Below are 23,137 nucleotides of genomic sequence, written 5' to 3' on the forward strand. Positions count from 1 at the left end.
CTGGGTGACAATCGCTAGAAGATCCAGCAGTCCTCACCCTTGTGCAGAACTGGACCAAGCGCCTATCTTTTCTCATGTTTTGAGCCTTGGATCACGGTGACATGTATAGCTCACTTGAACTTTTCCAGATTATTGCAGTGTTCCTACAAGGTTTGATACTCGGAACAATGAGGAAACTGTGTTTCAGCAATGACACTCACATTTACCTAACACAAGTTCTTGCTTCCTCAGAACTAAGACTGGCTGAGAAACTGTGCTGAATTTCCCACACATTGACTTGTATTCAACCTGACACGAACTCAGACCCTGACACCTGCGTCCACAGCGCTGCAGGGCACCTAGCTCTCCCACAGAGCTGGTCTTTGGCTGCCACGGATAAAATAATGACTTGACTTTGCTTCGGTGCTTTTGACCCCTGTCAGGTAATCAAAAATATTTATTGACCCCTAGCTAAATGGAAGGCACCGTAGGATTCAACTTTCATTGTTTCCACCTCTAATTGGGGGATTAAGACACAGAGAGATTTAAGGAAGGGAAAGAACAGTGAGAGTGCTCAAGAGTAAAAGAAGATCACAACATGAATGACAGAAGGCAGTCCACGATGATGTTCCAAAGGCCCGACAGAATGGTAACTGCAGTGGGATTGGGGGTGGGGGGCAGATATGCCTGCATTCCAGAGTAGCCCAGACAGGTATCAGGGATGAAGCAGGATTTGATTTGGGGCTTGGATAGGCCAGTGGTTCTCAACCTTCCCTGGACATGAGGGCCATCTGGGGAGGTGTTAAAGAATGCCAAGTGAGAGACCCTGGACAGGCATAAAAGAGGAGTCTGGGGGCCACGAGAAGGAAAAGAAGTTTAAAGAAACAAAGCTTGTTAGGTCATGGTAAAAAGTTAGTGTAGGAGGAAAAAAAGAAAGAAGGCAGAAAAGTCAAGTTTCATCTGATTTTTAAACTGCCTTGTAATTCTCTGAAGTAATAGCCAGAAGGGGGCACCACTGAGAGAGCAAAGCTTGTGTCTCCAACAGGGTAACCAGGCCACGCTGGCCTCTCATCCTGTTGACCTAGGATGAGGGGACTCTGCACTGGCACCTCCTGAATTACACAGATGCTTTCCCTATGGCTGTGATCCACTTGCTAGTTTGTTTTGTGTTGGTTGTCTCTCTCTCTCTCTTTTTCCTTGTTTGAAGGGCAGTCCTGGGTAAAGTTTCGATCATATTATGACTAACATTGGCCTGAGACAGGTTTGATGGATGAAGGGATAGATAGATAGACAGACAGACAGATAACAGTGATTTTTCTGAAGAAGGCCACTTAACTAGAAGGAAATGGTTCAGTTTACAGCTGGCATTTTCTCTGCAAATAAAATTTTCTCAGATCTTAAAAGAAGATAAATTTCACACCACTGCATGAATTCAGGAACTTGAACATGGCACATTATTCATATAAGTCTGCTTATTCATACAACTTAAAAGACTATTTCAAGTAAGTTTGTGTTTTAGCATTAAATATGTTTCCTCACAACTGACTAGAAGCTTAGCATTTCCCGCCTGAACTAGAGCTTTGAGCAGGATCACAACCCATATGTGGGAAAAAACCACATTCTGAAGGCAACTGAAACCCTCTTCCTGCGCTGTTTCCTCTGAATTGAAGTTTAAACACTGTGGGTTCTTCTGGTGACTCCGTGGGATGCTTCGGTTTCTGCCATCTATTCTCACTCGTCTACTCATCACTGAACGGCACAGGCTAGACAGGGCAGTCTTTTGCCAGACTTCAGTGATGGGGAGACTGGAGCCCTGCTACTCCATCCCTTGAAGTAGGAGAAATAGGCATTATCAGAGGCCCAGTGTCAAAGAACGTTTCCTCTGATGGTTTTGTGTAGCCTTCTTCTTTTTTTTTTTTTTTTTTGAGGAAGATTAGCCCTGAGCTAACATCCGTTGCCAATCCTCCTCTTTTTGCTGAGGAAGAGTGGTCCTAGGTTAACATCCGTGCCAATCATCCTCTACTTTATATGAGACGCCACCACAGCATGGCTTGACAAGTGGTGCATTGGTCTGTGCCCGGGATCCGAACCTGTGAACGCCGGGGCCACTGAAGTGGAATGTGCGAACTTTACCACTACAATACTGGGCTGGCCCTTGTGTAGCCTTTCTTGACAGGATGTCGTGTGTGGCTACGCAAGGATCACAGTTGTAATTTTGTTTACTCTTCTTACGTTTCTACTATCAGATTTTGCTAAAAGGTTTCTTATGATCAGTTTTGTAAGAAGAAATGTAATTGTCTATGATTCAGATATTAGGAAGTACTGATTGAGAACTCTGCTCTCGAGCTAAGCGTAGAGAGAAGAGAGAAAAAACAGCCTTTCTTGGCCAGTGTAGCTCTGGAGACAAAGTTATAAAATAGAAGCCAATTAGAGAATAAATGAATACTGAAGTGAGAGACACTTTCAACAGCTGCAGGACGCATTCTGAAAAGGAAATGATCATGTGCACTGGAGTGTTTATCTGAAACATGGAATTGGACTAATGAGTGAGATTTAATTTCCAAGTAGTGGGAGGAAAATGAGCAAAATCATGGGAGAATATTTCAATGGCAAAATGCAACGTTGGTTTGACAAAATAGAAACTAATGTGGGAAAAGCAACCTGCTTTAGGTGAATTAGCCAGGAGAAGATACACAGAAAACTGTGAGGGAGAACAAGACTAGCCAGAAGACAAGCTAGGAGGTTGCTGCAGAAGTTGAGGGGGGAGGTAATTTGGACCTGAACTAAAGTCAAAGCATTTCACAGGAAAAAGAAGATCCAAAAACAATTTTCATTGGAAGAGTCCAAAGATCACATAACGTTTCTAATTTAAAAGGAACATTTGAGATAACATAGTTTAATGAATAACAAAATGTTTTCCTCTGGTTGCACTGTTCTTAGCAAATATTTTTATCTTTAGAAATGCTTTTGACTTTACAAGTGTCTTCCTATAAAGTCTTCTCTCACTACCTTTTTCTTTTTTCCCACAGATGAGGTGGATTAGGTCAATCATCAATGTATTTATTTTGAGATTGGACTAGCTTGGGCTCCAAGTCATCTGGAATTGAACTTGTACAGTTCCAAAAGTGATGCCTTCCTTTAGGACAAATGCTTTTTAATAGTTTACAAAGGCCCGTTTGGGTCAGCAGTGGGAGCGCTGATTTTACCACCTCACGTTCTGAGAAGAAGTCATCCCTGCCACTGAGCTTCCAGTCCCACTGGGAGAAAACTGGAATTTAGGGTCACCAGGCAGCCTGGGTAGACATGGACAGTGAGGCCTGCCTTCTTGCCACTAGTTAAAAAAATGTATTAAGACTTGTCTGCTACAAAGAAGGGCACACACACACACACACACACACACACACACACACACACTATAAAGTGTAAAAGAAAGAACAGTGAACTCAGAGTCAGATGAGCTGATTTCAGTCTCAGCCCTGCCGCCCACATGCTCATTCACATAACGCTAATTTTGTGACCTTGGCAAGCCATTTAATTGCTTCTTGTTTCATATACTTCTCTTGCTTTATCTCATCAGCATCATAACAATTGTTATTGTGGGCTAGACATTCATAAATGTTTCTGTGAGGTAGATACCATAATCGAGGAAACAGAAATTCACAGAGCTATTCAAAGTTGGGCACTTGTGTCTGTTCCAGGACTGGGTTCCAAGCCCAAGCTCCTTGTGCCACGTCACACCAATGGTGCACGTGTTCAGGAAGAGCTTGTGCCGTGGGCGGCCATCACTGCAGTTGGCAAGAGTTTGGCCTTATTAGTTAAATAAATAAAAAATGTTAGAGTCCGGATGCATCAGCTATGGCGATAAGAATGGCTGACTCTTCCACAGCTACTTAGGCTTTTTATTAAATATTCATTTTGCTATCAAGTTGGCAGAGTACTGTGCTGGCAAGCCCAAATTTTGTTTTTTAAATTTTACTCTTATAAAAGTTTATGATTGGGGGCTGGCCCCATGGCGTAGTGGTTAAGTTTGGCGCACTCCACTTCAGCGGCCTGGAGTGCGCGGGGTCAGATCCCAGGCACAGACCTATGCCACTCATCAGCCATGCTGTGCTGGTGACCCTCGTACAAAAATAGAGGAAGATTGGCACGGATGTTAGCTTAGGGACAATATTCCTCAAGCAAAAAAAAGAGGAAGATTGGCAACAGATGTTAGCTCAGGGCCAGGTTTCCTCAGCAAAAAAAAAAAAAAAAAAAGTGTATCATTCATAGAGGTAGCGAAAGCCATTTACTACTTTCATGTCTATATTGTTTATATATACGTGTATACATATGTATACACGTATATATGTATATTTAGCCATAGATAGGTTTTCAGGGAGCAGAGTAGTCTTCATGAATACAGCTGGGAAAACTATATTCAGAGAATTTAAGTGACATATCTAACAAGTGGCTGGCCCAGGAAGAGGATCCAGACTTTCCACTCCTATTGCAGTACTTGTGCCATCATAAGCAAGTGACCTCTTTAATTTACCCAGCTGTAATGGTGAATCATTAGAGAGCCAACTCCTGTGTAACTTCCCTCATCATACCTTTAAAAAATTAGATTGAAAAAGATGGTGTTGTGTGAGTGTTATGAGTTGAATTGTGTAACCCCACAAATTCATATATTGAAGTCCTAACCTCAGTGCCTCAGACTGTGATGGTTCTTGGAAATAGGGTCATTGCAGATGTAATTAGTTAAGAAGAGGTCACACTGAAGAAGGCTGGGCTCATAATCCAATATGACTGGTGTTCTTATTAAAAGAGGGAAATTTGGACACAGAGACACACCCACAGGCAGAAAACCATGTGAAGATTGGAGCTATGCTGTCACAGGCCAAGGAACTACCAGAAGCTATGAGAGAGCCCTGGAACAGATCCTTTCCTAGGACCTTCAGGGGGAACATGACCTTGCCGACACTTTGATTTTGGACTTCTGGCCTCCAGAACTGAGAGACAATAAATTTCTGTTGTTCTAAACCACTCAGCTTGTAGTACTTTGTTACAGCAACCCTAGGAAACTAATATGGTGAGTAATCGAGCAATGAGTGCAACAAAATAATATAAATTATATTATAAAATGAATAAAGTAAACTTAAGATCTTTCCCTGAACATTAGTGTTAAGATCATCTAGAAAGTAAATCTTTTGATAGAATCAAGCATTTCGAAAAGATAAAGAAATTCAGTGTTATCCTGACATTGCTCTAACTTGCATCATACATTAATAAACTTTCATGTTTGGAAGGAATAATAAGGTCACCTAGCTCAGCCATCCGTTGGATAATTGAGTGTCTTCTGCAATGGACCAGCAAAGTGGTTTTCAGCCTCTGCTTGGATACATCTGGTAACTCCTGAGGCAGCCCACTCTATCTTTAGCAGCTCTGATGATAAAATATGATTTCTTATATTAAACTGAACTGTATCTATCTATAGCTTTCACCTACTTATTATAGTTCAGTTTCTTAAAGCAAGAAAGAACCCTTTTTACATGTCAGTCCTTTCAATGTTTGACAGCTGTCATGTCCTTCCTAAGTCATTGTTCTCTAAACTGGCCCTTGAGTTTTTTTCAAGTATTACTCATATGACGTGGCTTTTAGTTTTTTTAATCTCTATGATCAGCTCCATTAAAAGTGTTCCAGTGTGTCATGTCTTTTCTAGAGGGGAACATCCAAATCTTGGTTATGGTCGCAATAGTGCAGATTACAATAGAATAAAATATACTATTATTCTAGATACTATCCTTCAATAAATGCAACCTAAGATTACATGAACTTTGGGGGGGGCATCACAATGTTCAGTAATATAGCACCAAAGTTAACTAAAATTCCTTAATAGTATTTCCCACTAGTAAGCTGCCTGATGATAAGCTCTGGCTTGACCATCAAGTACCATAAGTGTTCTGGAATAGGAACACTATTATAATAGGAGCTGACAAGTCATTTGGTGAATGAGTGAATGTATATACTAATATTCAACCAGGCACTCCCCCGTGAACTTGTACAGTTTTTTTTTTTTTTCAATTCTGATGAGAGAACCTTACTTATTGTACTTTGTTTTGTTAAATTCAGTCAGAGAATAAATATCTTCTAGCCTGTCAAGAATTCTACCGTTCATCACGTATCTTTCAGACAGCAAAGATCTTCCTTGTGTTTACAAATTGTTTCTTCTCCACACTCCAATAGCAGTGAGGAAAATAGCCATTTTAAGACTTGGTGTGTCTTTGTTCTTCTATTAAGACTTGTCCTATATTCCAAACAAATATTTAAACCCTCCGATTTCTCCATCTGTAAAATGGTGCTAATATACGTAGTGTGGGTGTGTGAATTTAGTAGATTATGTGTGCATATGTGTATGCATATTTATAGATGACTACATCATCAGGATTTTGACACTAATAAAAAAGGCTGTATTTAATCCTTTGTTAGCAGTTATAGTTAAAATGTAGTGACATATGAGATCAGTTTTGTGCCTATATGTATATAACCACCCAAAACTATAATTTTATATAAAGGAGGAAAGAGTGTGAGCTGCATTCTATTTCCATTTGATTAATGAATTAGTCAATCTCCTACAATAATTGAGTTACTCTCTTGTGCTAGATTTTCTGTAAATTAAATGAATAAAATTCTTCTCCTCGACTCTCAAGGATATTAAAGGGCCGAAGGGATGTGTTTATAAAGCACTGTATGAATTAGAGGAAAACCAACTTTGATAGCATCTTGATGGAGACAAGAATACTCTATATAACAAGAAAAATCCAATGTTTCAGATTGTTTTTTAAGTAAGTAGCTTTTCACAGGAAATATTTTGAATAGTTTGAATTCTCTATTTGATATGCTTTGGCTCTCTTAGTTACCTTATTGTCAAATTAATTTAATCATAGTCTTTTTAATGAGGAAATATTTCATGTTAGTTTTTCTTTTTAAATGAAACATAAATAAATCTTCAGTTTCTATTTAAATGTCAATCAAAAATTCTAAAACAAAACATAAAAACAGATGGTCCAGAAGGTTTTATTTTAGTAGCATATGATGAAACCACATTAATCAACTAAGAGTATAGCTCATGTAATCATAACGAACACTGATTCAAGGGGTTTCCATTTTGTCTTTGTTAGAAGAGCTACTAAACTTTACTGGTGAAAGAAAGGTGCTAGCATGATTTTTTTTTTTAATTTCCTAATGGAAAATCCAAACTTTGTGTTGGGATATGACATTCTCTATAAATCACTCAAAGGACTTAGAAATGAAAAGTGACTCATATATAGCCGTTTGGTAGTCCATTACTACAACACATTGCTTAAATGGTTGTATGTTGTGGAATAATATGAGATTGCCTGCCCCAAACTATTTAATGTGGCACTTGTGGCCATGTGTTATTTTCAGGTGAATCCAATTTCAAATATTCTATTCTATTATTTCTAAAAGTATATTCTTATTTTATGAACCAGAATACAACTCATATTTTTTCACTTATACACTGACATTTTTTCCATATTATTAATTATGCCCAGCCACTTTTTAATAGTCTCATAATATTTCATTACATGGCTAAACTAATGTCTTTACTCTCCTATTGTCAAATATGTGTTTTCAGTTTTTTTCCTCTATTATAAGCAATGCAATGATGAACAAGGGCAAAATTTTATTAAGTAGAAAATCATAGAGCACGGGACCAGCCTTCACATGTCTTGGGAAATGGAGAAGGAATAGAAAGCCTGAGTGATATTGAGGGAAAATTTAGAGGTATAATAATGAAAGCAAAGTGGGCACCAGGAAGGGAGGGAGAATGTCAAAGATATAATTTACCTGCCAATACAATCCTCCCCAGAACCATCCTTCTGCTTCTTGGGAAGAAGCCCCTGGTTGTAACAGAAACCTGGAAGACCCACCAACAAGACTTCACTTGATCTGAACAGAAAATATATTTTAACTACAAATGTGTAGTTGACATATCCTCTATTTGTATTGGTGATATTTGGTTAACCACTTTTTAAAAATATAGTACTTAGACATTCCCAAAGTATGTTTACAAATATTTTATTCTATTTACTGAGAATAAATACATACTCATCAAGATGTTACGTATAAATGTATATGAATCTGAACTTGAAACAATATAAGGCAGACACTTATAAATCTGGCTTCTACGTCTGCCCTCCAAACAAAACACCTGCATTCTCTTGAGAAAAAAAATAATTCTTAAATCTAGTGACGCATTTCCAGTGTTTATTCTTGCTGACATGCCTATTCCATTCACCACTGATGGCTACTATCCTTGATACCTCTTCGTGATTTTGACCTCTACTCTTGGTTTCTATTTTACATCTCTAGCTGCTCTTTCTCTGACCCATTTTTCATCTTTTATAGGTTTCATCTTTTCTATCTTCTCTAATGTCTTCTTTCACTGTCACTTGGCAAAGTTATTCATTTACGTTCCATCCCATATGTGGATGACCCCCAGGAAAACCACAATAAGAATAATGACTGACTTCTTCTCAGAAACAATGAAAGTCAGAAGATAATGGAATGATATCTTTAAAATGCCAAAAATAAAAACCTGCCACCTTAGAATTCTGTACTCTAGATAGGTACTATTATCACCCACCTCAAAGGGTTTATATGAGAATTAAATGGATTAATATTATAAATCACTTAGGACAGTATCTGGACTGTAATAAACTCTAAAGAAATGTTTGTTACCTAAAATAAAAACTACATGGCAGTTGGGATTGTAAATTGCTACAATCTCTCTTGGAACAAAATTGCCTGAAGCAAAGGGGACAACCTCAAACATTTTAACATAGGTGGTATTTATTTTCTTCTTCATACTTTTGTACAATTAGGAACTACTAATATTATTAAACAGGACAATTTTGACAGAAGGCATGCTCCATGAGAACAGGGACTTTATATAATTCACTGGGTACCTCAGCACCTAGAACAGTACCCATGTAACATGTAAATTAACTCACACCATGGATATGAGAAAATCTTTTCTTGGTAATAATTTATAGCATGTATGTTGCAACTGAGTAGACAAGAAAGAGAAAGAGGATGAACAATTAAAGCCTAGACCACTTAAATGCTTAAAAACTGAAATTGGGTTATTTGCATAAATATACGTAATTCTGCGAATGCTGCTATCTGATACCAGCTCCTTCATGTTCAGAAGACCCCAGGGAGGAATGTAGTAGCATCATTTGGTTCCCTTTTTCCTAAAAGCTTTAGTGTTTCTTATAATTCAGATACAGAAAACTTTTTTTTTTTCCTTTTTAGGGATTGAAAAATTGAATTAAAAAGAGAAATACGCTAGGCAGATTTAGAAATCCAGAAGTCTGAACTGTTTAGGACCAAATCTTTTATTATGGTACTTACTACTCATTACAAATCAAGAGAGTTTTAGAGCCAGAGAGGTACTTAGAGATCATACTCCCTGCACATTACAAATGAGTGCGCTGAGCTCAGTGAGGTGACAGTGCTAATTAGACACAGAGCGCGGCTAGAACCTAGGGCTTTTCTTTGACATTCAAGGTTAGTTTTTAATGGACTCTGACCTTGGCAGTTTTTCTTTAAAAGCATCCCTCACTTGGTACAGGCCCTTTCTCTGTTAGATTTTCCTTGCTAATGGATGTCAGACACAGAGTTAGATCAAAAGCAGTATCAAAGCCCTTTTTGGGCCGGCCCAGTGGCTTAGTGGTTAAGTGCGCGTGCTCCGCTACTGGCAACCAGGGTTCGGATGCTGGCGCGCACTGATGCGCTGCTTGTCTGGCCATGCTGAGGCCACGTCCCACATACAGCAACTAGAAGGATGTGCAACTTTGACATACAACTATCTACTGGGGCTTTGGGGAAAAAAAAGGAGGAGAATTGGCAATAGATGTTAGCTCAGAGGTGGTCTTCCTCAGCACAAAAAGAGGAGGATTAGCATGGATGTTAGCTCAGGGCTGATCTTCCTCACACACACACACACACACACACACAAAAGCCCTGTCTGGGAATACGGTAGAAGCCTTAGACTAGTTTCTTCCCATAAATTGAAAGCAATAGGAATCATATGGGTAAATTTTTTTGGACACATAGGAAAGATTTTTAATTCGCCGTAATCCTAAAGGGAGGTAGAATTTGTATTCATAAATGAATTGCTATATTTCCCTATTCATCTAATGGATGGCTTGGACATTAGTATGGAGAAATCTACCATTTGAACTTCAGATCAAGGACTTTTTACTATTTATAAGTACTTTCATCAGGAGAATGATGATTTGCCTATTAAGAAAAGTAAAAAAAATCACTTAGGATGACTACTGTAAGTGCACATTTTTTCTCCATTCATCAATATTTCCTCTTTTTAACCTCTTTCCCATCTCCTAATTAGGATTTCTGGAGACTGGTATATTTTGAAAACTAAGCAATGGTTTTCAATTAGAAAAATACAAATGTCGTATCTACTTATTCATTCCTTCTTCTCTTCAAAATACGTAAAAGCTGAGCTGGAATTTAACCACTTTGAATATCCCATCTATTTGATTTACTTTTTGTCTTTCTAATTTATCAAATTATCTTAAACATTCTATTACTTCCTAAATGGTCTACCTCACAGCCAGTTTTTTCCTCTATTTAATCCTGCAGTCAGGCATGATGCTATCTGCCTAAAACTGATATATTGTTATTACCACCAATGTTAGAAAATGAGTTTGCTTTAAGAGTCAACAGGAGTAGTAACCTTTTGTTTTAAATGGGGAAAACAATGACAGATGATGCCCAGGCAAGTACTTTAAGTTTTCTATGCTTGTTTTATGATTTCCCCTTCCTCACCTTCATCACCCTACTGTCATAAGAAAATCTGTCTCCGAGCATCAGAAACTTTTCCAATCTATTTGAAGTTTTTTCCATTGCCCTATGGAGAAACTTAGTCATATTTCAATCATAGTGATATTTTATTGTTTCCATTGTTAAACAGAAATTATCCTGACACTTTTCAAAAATGGCAAGGAAGGGGCCGGCCCCGTGGCGCAAGTGGTTAAGTGCGCGCGCTCCGCTGCGGCGGCTCGGGGTTCACGGGTTCGGATCCCTGCGCGCACCAACGCACTGTTTGGCAAGCCATGGTGTGGTGGCATCCCATGTAAAGTGGAGGAAGATGGGCAGGCATGTTAGCCCAGGGCCAGTCTTCCTCAGCAAAAAAAGAGGAGGATTGGCAGATGTTAGCACAGGGCTGATCTCCTCACACACACACAAAAAAAGACAAGGAACACTTTATTCAAGACTATTGTAATAGGGATAAGACTATTGCAATAAAAGAGTTAAGACTACTGCCCTAGGAGTCAAGACTATTGCAATAGTGGAGAGAGATTGAGCTCAACTCTGAATACAAACAGGAAAAGGTGGGGATTTATAGCTGGTGGACGGGATGAGGGTGAGGATGGCAAATTACTAAGAGGAAGTTATTTAGATATTAAGGGAAGGTGGGGAGAAGAACTTGGTTAGATATCAGGGATGGAGGAAGAGTTTGATTGGATATCAAGAGTGAGGAGGATTCTCAGTAAACTGGCTTAGCAGGATTTTTTGGGCTAAAACTCAGTTCAGCAGGTCAAGGTTGAGGCCTAGTAGAGAAGAAGGCTCGTAGGAGCCTGACTAAAGTTTGGTCAAGGAGGGAGTCTTTGTCACCATAACATGTCTAAATTTGGATTTATTCATTAATAAGACCCAATTTAGAATTGCAGAGGTACCGTACTAGTTCTTTTAAAGCTAAAGTTTTAAAATGTCAGGGTTGTGATTGGAAATGAAGCAACATGACTTTTGAGGTGGTGTTCTTAACCACTGTGCATTCCTGCTTCTATAAAATCTTTTTCCTTCCCTTTTGCCAAGCAAACACATAGAACTGGGAGAAGGGTAAAGGGGAAGTGGAAGGATATGTATTTGTGGAAGTCCATGTATTTTGGTGCATTGTCCCCATTCAGCACCCTCTATTTCCACCCCCTAGTGCAGTGCTTAATACCAAGCAGGCCATCAATAACTTTTGTTGTTGGATAAATGAATGATTGAATGAATTACAAGATGATATTCAGTTTGTGATCACCAACGAGACAACCAAGTTATGTTTCTCAGACTCTCGCATGCCAAGGGCTGCAATAGCAATATTTTAGGACCAGAAGGCGTTGTCTGCATTTCCCAATACAGAGGTGATTGCAGGTGTCTGTGGGAGCCCAGCCCACAGAGCTTTCCGTTGTCAGCTGGGGTGAGCTGGAGCTTGGGTACGTTGATATAATAGTGTGATGAACCTTTCTTCCCAAGATTCTAGAGCTCCTCTGATGACAGGCTGCTGGTTGTGGGATTCTGTGGGATCCTCTTTGATTGCTCTTTAGACCGGATTTAAATTCTTCTGCCATATTTCCTGCTCAGCTCTTACTCATACCTTGTGCTCCTAGAAAAACCTGAGGCCATAGAAATAAGACAAAAAGGTAAGAGAAAAACAAGCAATGAATGAAGTCCTAGAGGTTGCTAAAGCTGTTAGTAGAAATGACAAGCTACGTGAGTCTTGGGGTGAGAGACTGGTCTTTTTATCTCATTTTCACTTTTCCTGTGTCTCCACCATAGCTCATCAGAACTCATTTATCCTAAGAAATCAACGACTAATTTCCTGTGAGGTAGACTCAATAAATCTGCAATGTTGCACATTGGTTAAAAATGAGTGCTTGGTTCACCTTATGCTGTGAAAGACAAGCCAAATAATTGTGGCAAGTTGTTTAAACATTGGAATGAAGAACAATTGCTTTTCTCTATGACTACATGACATGAAATGCTGAACTTTTTGTGCAGGCAGGCAACGGGTTCGGGGGGTGGGGTGGAGATGGTTGTTGCTAGGCTCTGAAATTCAATTCCGCCCTGAGTGTGTGCAATACCAGGTGTCCCTTTGGCACATGTGGTGCAGATTTATAGTCTAAGGGTTTTCAGATGGGATTCAAACATAGAATACGATAGAAGGGATCTTAAGAGCTCCAGAGAAGAATATGAGATTTCAGTTGCATTTGATCATTTTATTGAATTAGCCTGGAAAAATCAATTAAAAAACAGAATTTAATTTTCACACTCAGAGCAGAGGTTATTCATTCCAGCTCATGCCTGACAATAAATTTGTGTGTGTGCATGTGTTTTCATTAAATAATCAACTCCAATGTGCTCAGAAGACTGATTGCTCTATTCTGTCGAGTATGGGGGAATTGGTATGGGGCTTTCATTCCGTAAACATTTCACCTCCTTTTTTTCTTCAGCTGGCTTCTCCAAACTGTATGCATATCAAAGTAGTGATTTTTTGATTAAGCATGGTTTTTAAAAGATATTAATAGTATATTTAAATTGCAAGATGGAACTAGTGCAATAGTATGAAAGACATATGATTGTATAGACTAACTAAAGAGTCACCGAGTGAGTACTTAATTGCCTCATGTTCTTTTTCAAAGCAAAGGGATATAAAAATAATGTGAATTAACAAGTAATTGGTTAACTTTGTAAATAAAAAACTTTCAGGCAAGTTGTTTACCCTCTTTGAGCCTCTGTTTTCTTATCTGTAATAGTCATGCCTGCTTCATAGGATTGTTGTAAGGATTAAATGGGATAATACATGTGAAGCCCTTACCAGAAGGCTTGGCACAAAAAATCTTAGCTATTGTTGTTATTGTTATTATTGTCGATCAAAGTTACAGGTATAGGACAACTCCAGTGACATGATGCTTTAAACAATTAGCATAATTGTTTTTCCAGTGGGAAAATTGGAAGAAGAGGGCTCTTGGAATGCTCTATAGTAATAGTTTCAATGGGGGGTGTCTCAAGGAAGGATCAGAACTCATGTAGGTCTCTGGCTTTTCCGGCTACCCGGTAAGACTGTAGGACAAATGCTGATGCGGAAATTGTAAGATGAGCAGCAAAAGTTAATGAAGGCAATCGTATTCTCGCCGGAGTGGAGCTGCCAGAGGTTTACTCAACAGTGTTCATGTTAGTGCACTTTCAGGCTCCTCAAGGCCTCAGCTTGTTTCATCTCCAAAAATGATTGCAGCTTCCCCTATTTCCAAACTGAATAACGACATGTCGAGGTGAGGTGCGTGCTCTTTACTCCAGAGAAAACTTAGCCAAGAGCATCTTACTGGTTTCATACAGAAGGAACCAGACTCTGGAGACAGAGTCCCTAGGTTCAAATCCCTAGCTTCTACTACTGGATTTGCATGAATTACTGACGTTCCCTGGGCTGAGAATCCTCATTTGTTATCTCATGGAGTTATTGTAAGGATTATATGAGAAAATAATTGCATGGCATGTGGGATAGTTGTCTTCAACATAGTATGTGCTAAATAAATGTTAGTGATCCTTTTCATTTTTTTTGTTGGACGATATTTGTGCAGAGGAGTGTTAAAAGATAAATTGAGTCATACTAAAATTTTAGGAGTTACAAAGAATTAAAAATAGAGATACCCTATGACCCAGCCATCCCACTACCGGAAATCTATCCAACGAACCTGAAATCAACAATCCAAAGAGGCTTATGCACCCCTATGTTCATTGCAGCATTATTCACCATAGCCAAGAAGTGGAAGCAACCTAAGTGTCCCTCGACTGACGATTGGATCAAGAAGATGTGGTATATATATACAATGGAATACTACTCAGCCATAAAAAAAGACAAAATCATCCCATTTGCAACAACATGGATGGGCCTGGAGCGTATTATGTTAAGTGAAATAAGCCAGAAAGAGAAAGACAAACACTGTATGATCTCACTCATATGTGGAATATAAACCAACACATGGACAGAGAAAACTGTATTGTGGTTACCAGGGGCAGTGGGGCTGGGGGGTGGGCACAAGGGGTGAAGGGAGACATGTATATGGTGATGGACAAACAAAAATGTACAACCCAAAATTTCACAATGTTAAAAACTATTAAAACATCAATAAAAAAAGAAAAACTTGACGGTAAAAATTTTAGGAGTTTATTTGAGGAGAAATAGATTAGATTTGGGCAGTACCAAACTGGAAGTGATTAGAAGCCTTCCACAGACAGGAGCTGGGGGAAAGACTTGCATAGAGAAGACATGGAAGCAAAGCAAGGAAATTATTTGATTGGCTGTAACGGTAAGTGGTTGCATTATTTGGGAAAGCCTAGTTGGCCGTTTGTGATTGGTTTGCCTTAGGTTTGGATTTCTTAACTTTGAGGCAATACTGGCTTAAGTTTTGGTTTGCTTATGTCGCCTCCTAGGGCATTAAGGTCACCTCAGTCTAATGGCCTCCTTGTTTAACTATTTCAACAGAAGTTAGATATCATTCTGGTTTTATTATATAGTTTCCTCCATGAGTTAAATTGACTCAGAGTAAAGGAATTGAGAGAAAGGGGAATTAGAAGTCTTGTTCCCAAAACCCGTAGTCAAGCCTCTGTACCTGCTTCATTTATTAATTTAGTAGCATAGGACCTGAGAATTGTCTTCACATTTAAACGGTTGCTCTTTTCACTTCTAATAGTGAAGGTTCACAAAGTACTGGGACAAGGTCTTTGCTACTAAAGTAACTGTAAGGAGTTAATTAGCAAAAGTTCATGTGCAAATTTTGCTCTGAAAAAATGTTTAAACTGTAAGTCCCTTTTCCAAATTATTTTGGAAACACAAACCTATTTATGTGAAGTTGAATTTCTTCCAAAATGAAATTCTACTGCATCCAAAATCATTTTGATTTAGTATTGGGGAGTAGGCGGATATTTTCTGCCCATCTTATCAGGGAGTTTGGATATACATATATAACTTTCACACTTTTTTCATTCCATCTGGAAATCATTTTAGTCCTAGTCCCATCCTGATTTAGAGCCAGTGTGTGGACTCTCTAAATATTTGTTTAGAATAATGATATAGAACACTGCTAAATTCTTTTGGAGCAAAATGGTGCCCTTTGGGAAGACAGTGGAGCTAACTAACCTGGTGGGACATTGTACGAAAGCATGGTGAGGTGGTATATTTAAAAGAACATAAAACATAATATTTTTTGAGAACTTATTTTACTCAGATATTTTAAAAATAAATTAGAAAATAAAATTCAAAGTAAATGTCACTTTCCCCCTTTATAGGGAGATTACTTTTTTCTATCTTGGTGAAGAATGAGCGATCTCTTAGAGTGTGGAGGGGCCCGGGTTTCTGCAGGGCAGCCTATGTGCTGTGATTGTTATATTTCTGATTTCTGGTGTTTGTCAACTGATTTGGCTCCTTGGTTGCTAAAAGCCAGGAAAACATTTTGTTCAAGGCATTTTGGTTGATAATATTAAAGAGAAATTATTAGAAAATTTTGAGAATAAAATTTATATTAAAGAAAATGGAAATATTATAGTGAAGATCTCTGAAACATAACATTGTCGATATAAACAGATAATGGTTTATCCATTATCCTACTACAGTGGTTTCTTATTATCTATTTAACTTCAGACAGTTAAAATTCCCCCTTTTCATCTTTCTTAGAGTTAATGAACACTGAATGGGTAATTTTAAATTATGGGTAAGAAGTAGGTCTCTTTTCTTTCATACTTTCTTCTCTGTTGAGCAGATACTCTATGTATTCATAGGATTTGCCTCAAGACTTTCTGCATCATCCTTTTTGGCACTTTGCCTTCTTCACAGGAATATTACAACTGATTGTCTCCAGGCAGTTTTATCCAGGCAGACTGCTTTATCAAGCCATCAATTTTTCAAGAACAGTATGAAATAAGAAATTTTAGTGTCAGCCAAGGAAACATCTGAAAATGCAGCATTCTCTGACTTTTGCATTCTCAGGGACTGGAAAAATTCCTAAGAATTTTTCTGTTGCATTTCGTTTCCCGGAGCAACTAACGTCTTTACGTTACACTTACTGTAAATTTTAAACAAGTTACTATTTTTAAGCATTGCACTATCAAAAAACTTGATTTGAGAAACGTGTTATAAAATTGATTTTTTTTGTAGTGATTCATTCCAATCTTTTTTTCATCCTATTCTGGCAGAAAATAATAATCTTCTCTGGAGTGTGGATACCCCTGACTAGCATCTGCAGCATTTTAGGGGGGAACTCATAAAAGGGTGTCTTTATCTTGGGCAGGAGAAAAATACAGAGACTATTAAGGTCTTTTTTTTCCTTCATTTGCAGAAACTCTGCAGTGTTCTCTCTGTAGTGACTCAGTTTTGACATCCTTTGCAGTTAGGTCAACAAGGGTTGTTTTTAAAAGCATTTCCACCCCTGATAGAGTATATCCTTAAACCCGTCTTCCCCACCGAGTATGGCAGGCTGAGCTTCCATTTGTGGTTTGCCTGTTGCATGAAATTGATATATTTTGGAGTTGTAGTCTGTTTTTAATTCTTCTAATGATGGAGAAACAAAATAAAATAAGGTGTGAGGTTCTTGAAAGGTATCTTCTATCTTTTAATAGATCCATCTGAAAAACTCAGGAGTGAGGCTTGGGAATCTGATTTTTAGATAAGCTCAATAAGGGGTCCAGATGGGCACCACTACTCTAGCAATCCTGCTTTAAATTCATGATGTACCTGCTGACAGTTTCATCACTCAGTTTAAAGAAAATACAATGAAATATAAAGAAGCTCTGAACAATAGAAAGAAATTGGTTGGTGAAGTAAAGGTGTCAGTAACTTTTAAAAAAAAACATATCCATTTGTTCCTTGATTCATTCAAGTGTCAATCTGCAAAAATAGAAACCAGTTTAAGAGGGAAAGCGTTTATTTGGGATGAAAGAATTGCAATTTGGGGAGCCTAGATTCATGTAGAAACCCAGATAGTGTCCCACGAGGGAGTAAAAGTCAGGGGCTTTTAAAGGCAAAGAAAGGAAGTTGTAATGCAAAGAATTTTAACTGGAGTTGGAGGCAGAGAGCTAGTCTTGGCTGAACATTGACTGACTATTGACCATCTTCAGAAAGTCCACAATCCTCAGTCTTTGTGATCAGAATGTCCATTCTCCTGCTGACTTCTCGAACAGTTGCTTATAAAACAATTGCCATTTTGGCCAGTTCAAAGGTTCAAGACAGCAAGCCAGTTTCTCTGGAAAGGCAGCTCCGACTCCATTTTAAAATGGCTCCACTAAAGTTGATTTTGACAAAAGAAATCTTATTTAGTGCCTACTGAGCACTGGACTCTGCACTAACACCTGAGGATACAGTGTTAACAAAAGCAGATAGTGTTCCTGCCCTCATGGAGGTTAAATTCTGGTGGGGAAGCAATTTTAATCAATATAACATACAGATAAGTGTAAAATTACTATTATAATAAATGCTAACAAAGAGAGGTACATGGAAAGAGCTTCAATTACAGATTATACCGAATATGGAAGGTTAGAGAAGGCTTCTCAATAGAAGTGAAATTAAACTGACATCTGAAGGATGACTGGGAGTTGATAAGACAAAGATGGGCTGGAGAACATTCCAGTAAAGGGAACGACATTCATCATGCAGTCATTCTATGCGTCAGGTACTGTTCTTGGGGTGCTGAGGATACAGCAGTGAACAAAACAAATTCCCTGCCCACGTGGGGCTTACGTTTTAGTTGGGGAGGGAAACAGACCATAAACAAATGACCAAATAAATATAAACGTTGTCAGGTGGTTAGAAGTGCTGGGATGAGAAATAAAGGATAAGCTGAATAGGGAATACAGGGGGTGGAGGTGAGGTGGATATTTTCTAGGGCACAGCTGGGGGAAGCTCTCCCTAACAAGCTACCTTTGAGCTGAGACCTGAAGGGGAGGCAGCAAGTCATGCAGTGATGGGTAAGGGAGACCTCTCTGGGCAGGCGGAGGAATGAGAGCTGAGGCCTGGAGTAGAGCATCCCTGGGAGTGTTCTAGGAACAGAGGGGACTGTGTCTGAGCGTGTGTGTGGGGAGGGCAGGGGGCATTAGTAGCAGATGCCATCAGAGAGGTAATGGGGCCAAATCATTCAGCACCTATTATGTGAGTGAGAAAGGCAGCCATTGGAGAGTTTAAGCCCAGAAATGATAGACGTGACTGCCTTTGAGAAGGATCCCTTGAGCTAATATAGAGAGAATAGACTGTTAGTGGAGCAAGACTGAGGGCAGCAAGAACCACTTAGAGGCTATTACAATAAGGGTTTGGACCGGTTTTGTACAAGGAAGGCTGGCAAGAAGTGGTCAGATCCTGAATAGCCGTTGTATGTAGCTGATGGGATTTGCTGAGGATTGGATATAGAATGTGAGAAAAAAGAGAGCCAAGATCAGCCTCAACATCTTTGCATGGAGCAACACAAAGAACAGAGTTTTTATTTACTGAGATGGGGAAGATGATGAGAGGAGCAGGTTCGGAGAGGTTCAGGAGCTTGTTTTGAGGCGTAGTAAGTTAGAGATTCTTCATAGATGTGTGCCGAGTCGTGTGGTGGGTGGAGCTTGAAATGTTTGATTAACTGAAAGAAGCCAGTGTGTCTGAGCAAAGCAAGCAGAGGAGACTATACTGTCCCATGTGCTGGAGAGGCAGGCTGAGGCCTGACCATGTCAGGCCTTCGACGTCACATTGCAGATTTCAGCCTTTATCCTAAAAGCAATGGGAAGGCATGAGGTGTCTAGGGATATTTAAGGGTATCAGATTTTTGTCTCCAAACTGGCTGCAGTGTGGCGAAAAGACTGGAGTTGGGGACTGATGTGGGTAAAAGCAGATACAGGAAAACTTATTAGTAAACATAACAGTCCAGACAAAATGTTGTGGTGGCTTAGGTCATGTGGTGGTGGTGGACGTGGAAAGGCAGGCGATTAGACAAATCCAGGAGACAACTGTCAGGATTCGGTATTGGGTAGATATGGGGGTGAGAGAGAAGTAAGAGTCAAAGGTGACTCTTGGCTTTCAGGCTTGTACAACAGGTTGGACAGGAATTTTGTTCAAGAATCCAGGAAAAACTGGAATAGGAACCAGTCTTTAGGGGAAAGATCATAAGATGTAGGTGTCTCTGTGATATCCAAGTGGAAATGTCAAGTAGGCAATTGTGCACCAGGTCTGAAGCCCAGGAGTGAAGTCCAGGCAGGAGAGAGTAACTTGTGAGAGACATTCCAAAGCTGAAAGGAAGGATAGTTTTGAGTGGGGCAGATTAATATACAGGAGCGGGAAGGGATGATTAATCTTATAGCTCTCAAAGAAGACTGGAGGAGATGGAATCCACATGCAAGCAGAGGGATGAGCCCCAGAGCCAAAGAGAGGCAGCTTTTCTCTCTGTTGAAAAGGATGGGGGACTGGCCCAGTGGCATAGTGGTTAAGTTCACCCACTCTGCTTTGGTAGCCTGGGGTTCATGGATTTGGATCCCAGACACAGACCTACACACCGCTCATCAAGCCACGGTGTGGTGGCATCTCATATACAAAATGGGGAAGGATTGGCATGGATCTTAGCTCAGGGCCAATTTTCCTCACCAAAAAAAAAAAGGGTGGGTGCAGGTACAAGTAGATTTATACGTATGCTTCATTCATTCAATAATACACATTGTGTGGCTATCATGTGCCATACACAGATCAAATTGCCAGGGATACAGAGATAAAAAAGAAACAACCCTCCCCATCAAGGATCTCTTGTCAAATGAGAGAGATTGTATAGGTTTAGCAGCAGAAGAGAGTTCATGAGAGCCGTGGGAACACTGGGCATGGTTAGATGCACAACTTGAAACTTTGGGAATGTAGATTTTCAAAGTTCAGAGAAGAGATGGGTATGATATTATGATATCTAGCCTATGATGCTGAAAAAGAGCGTATCTCAAGCCAAGTGGTGATCCAAATCCAAGAATTCAGATTTTGCGATTTATCCCTGGGAAGAGACCAATGCAAAGTGAAGGCCCCAGGATTGAACTAATTGTTTGCAATTCTAGGCTCAGATTTCTTCAAAGACATTATCTCACCAACTTTCTCCTTGAAAACTAGAGCAAAGTCCTGTGCACGTGATCAAGCTTCCAGCACTCCAGGGATCTGCACTGACCCTGAACCAGCTTCAAGCGGGTCTCATCCTTTCCACTCTTGGCTAATATCCAAATTGCAAACCTCTCTAGTTGTCTGTCCTCCCCCACACTCTCATCTCCACATTGCTTTGTGCTTTCTTCCCTTCTCATAGATTTTCTTCCTACTACATCCTTCTCTCCTAATCTTTCCAGCCTGTTTGGGGAAGCCCTCTACATCTTTTACCTTCTTGCTTTAACTGAAATTTGAATACCCTATTAGGAGTTATCACAAATAGTTTGTTCTTTCTGTCCCATAGACAGGAGAGTGTTCAGCATTCTCTTATGCTAAGAGATTAAACATTATACCTCCAGCCATCTTTTTGGTAAGCCGTTCCATCTGTTGATTATTCTACCTGGTATCATGCTATCTATCATCATCTTCATTTTTCCTCCATATTCTTTCACAGCTTTGGCATCTGAGTCACTATTTTTCTCTTCATTCCAAATTCTGCAACATCAATGTTGATGACCCAACAAATACACCCATCCCCACTGATGGTCCTTGGCCTGTTCAATTCCAATGGTCTTCAGATCAACTCCTCATTGACAACTATTCCCATAGCCATATCATGGACCTTGTCACTCAAAACTGCTTCAATCTGGAATCCTGAATTCCAATATCTCACTCTCTGAAAAGAATATGTTATTGAAAAGTTGGAGCCTTCAGTGTTATCATCACAAATTCTTTGACCTCAGTAAGTGTTCCAGTCCCTTGACCCCCCTCCATTTTCTCCCAATCTATCAGTACCCCCCACCCCAGATTTAATTTCCATCCCTAACTTGCCTAGACTACATAATTTTTAATCTTTCTGCTAAACCATTTTATTAAACCATACACTCGATTCTCTTGCTACCTTCCATACTTTACCTCCAGAATCCAAATCCTGGAAAAAGTCTGATGTCCAGCGTCTCTGCATCTATTCATGCACCACCAAGCACAGCTGTGGAAAACTGTACACACCTGCAGACTGATGACACTAATTGTCTCCAATTTTGGCTAGACCCTCAATCTTGCTCAACAATACTTCTGCCTGCCCTGGTCATCTCCCTCTTGAAATTCTCAGAACAGCTCCTTCACTCCTTCACCATCTTTCTCCAGCCCTCTAACCCACAATTTCCCATGCCATTTTCAGCATGTGACTTCCCTTCCTATTTCAAAAGAAAATAGAAGCCTTAAGATAGGAACTCTGTCCGTTTATCCTCTCAGGGAGGATACCTGCATGCCTTTATCTCTATTTGCACCAAATTAGTATATATCTCTCCTGCCAAAGATTAATTAATGAACTTGGCTCTGGACTTCTCTCTTCTCTTTTGCATTTCTCTCTTCTCTTTTGGGGACTTCTCTCTATCAATGAATAAGGCGATAGGAAAGATATTCATAGGGAGGCTGGGTAAGATTAATAGACTCAAGTGAAAATAAAGATCCTGAGTCAGGAAGACAGCATAAGCAGTGGTTGGAACTTTTAAAGTGCAAGTTAGAAAATCTCATCGTATTTTCACTGTAGTACATGCCGGAAACGCAATTATAGCAGCTTTGTGTGTTGTGAAATGTACCTTCCTCCATCTCTCAGTATTTTTCCACAATTCATTCACTTGAAAATTGGCTGTTACTGAGCCACTTCCTCTGGTTAAAGTCCTGAAGTGCGTGTTCAAACAGGAGGTACTCTGAGGAGTCCAGTTACGGTAAGAAAATAAATCTGTAGCAAATATACACTAAATAGTGGTTGGGCTTTTTTTCTCTTAGAATAAACCTGGAAGCCATGCCAGAACCTTTCACCAAACATTACATTTTTGGAGTGTGCCCTGGCCCGTGTATCAGTCAGTTCCACCAACATTACTGAGCATCTACCCTGCACAGAGCATCGTGCTGTACCAGGTGCTGAGCCAGCTCTGGAAAAAATGTGGGTGATGGGAGCAAATGAGACAAGAGTTATATTTTTGTCTGGAAAGAAAGTACTGCTGGTCAATACCATGTTGCTTTCCTAGCAACTTCAGTGAATTCCAGGTTGAGTTAAAAAATGGGAAATTGATTTTGTGGAATCAATCAGCTGGCTGAGAGACATAGCTAGTAGAACAGATGAACTTTTGTTACTAAAGCTTTAATGTTCCGAAAGAATTGCCCTTAACC

The 23,137-nt window shown here is 39.5% G+C and overlaps 1 protein-coding gene and 1 pseudogene across 1 annotated transcript in view; one reads left to right on the plus strand and one right to left on the minus strand.

Moving 5' to 3' along the window:
- The window catches only part of LOC131416219 (fatty acyl-CoA reductase 2-like), a 358,729-nt gene that overhangs the window by 226,829 nt on the left and 108,763 nt on the right, over positions 1 to 23,137 (minus strand). The window lies entirely within an intron of this gene.
- The window catches only part of LOC131415561 (uncharacterized), a 32,278-nt pseudogene continuing 23,241 nt past the window's right edge, over positions 14,101 to 23,137 (plus strand).

This window comes from Diceros bicornis, chromosome 17, assembly GCF_020826845.1.
Source record: "Diceros bicornis minor isolate mBicDic1 chromosome 17, mDicBic1.mat.cur, whole genome shotgun sequence".
Taxonomy (NCBI): domain Eukaryota; kingdom Metazoa; phylum Chordata; class Mammalia; order Perissodactyla; family Rhinocerotidae; genus Diceros; species Diceros bicornis.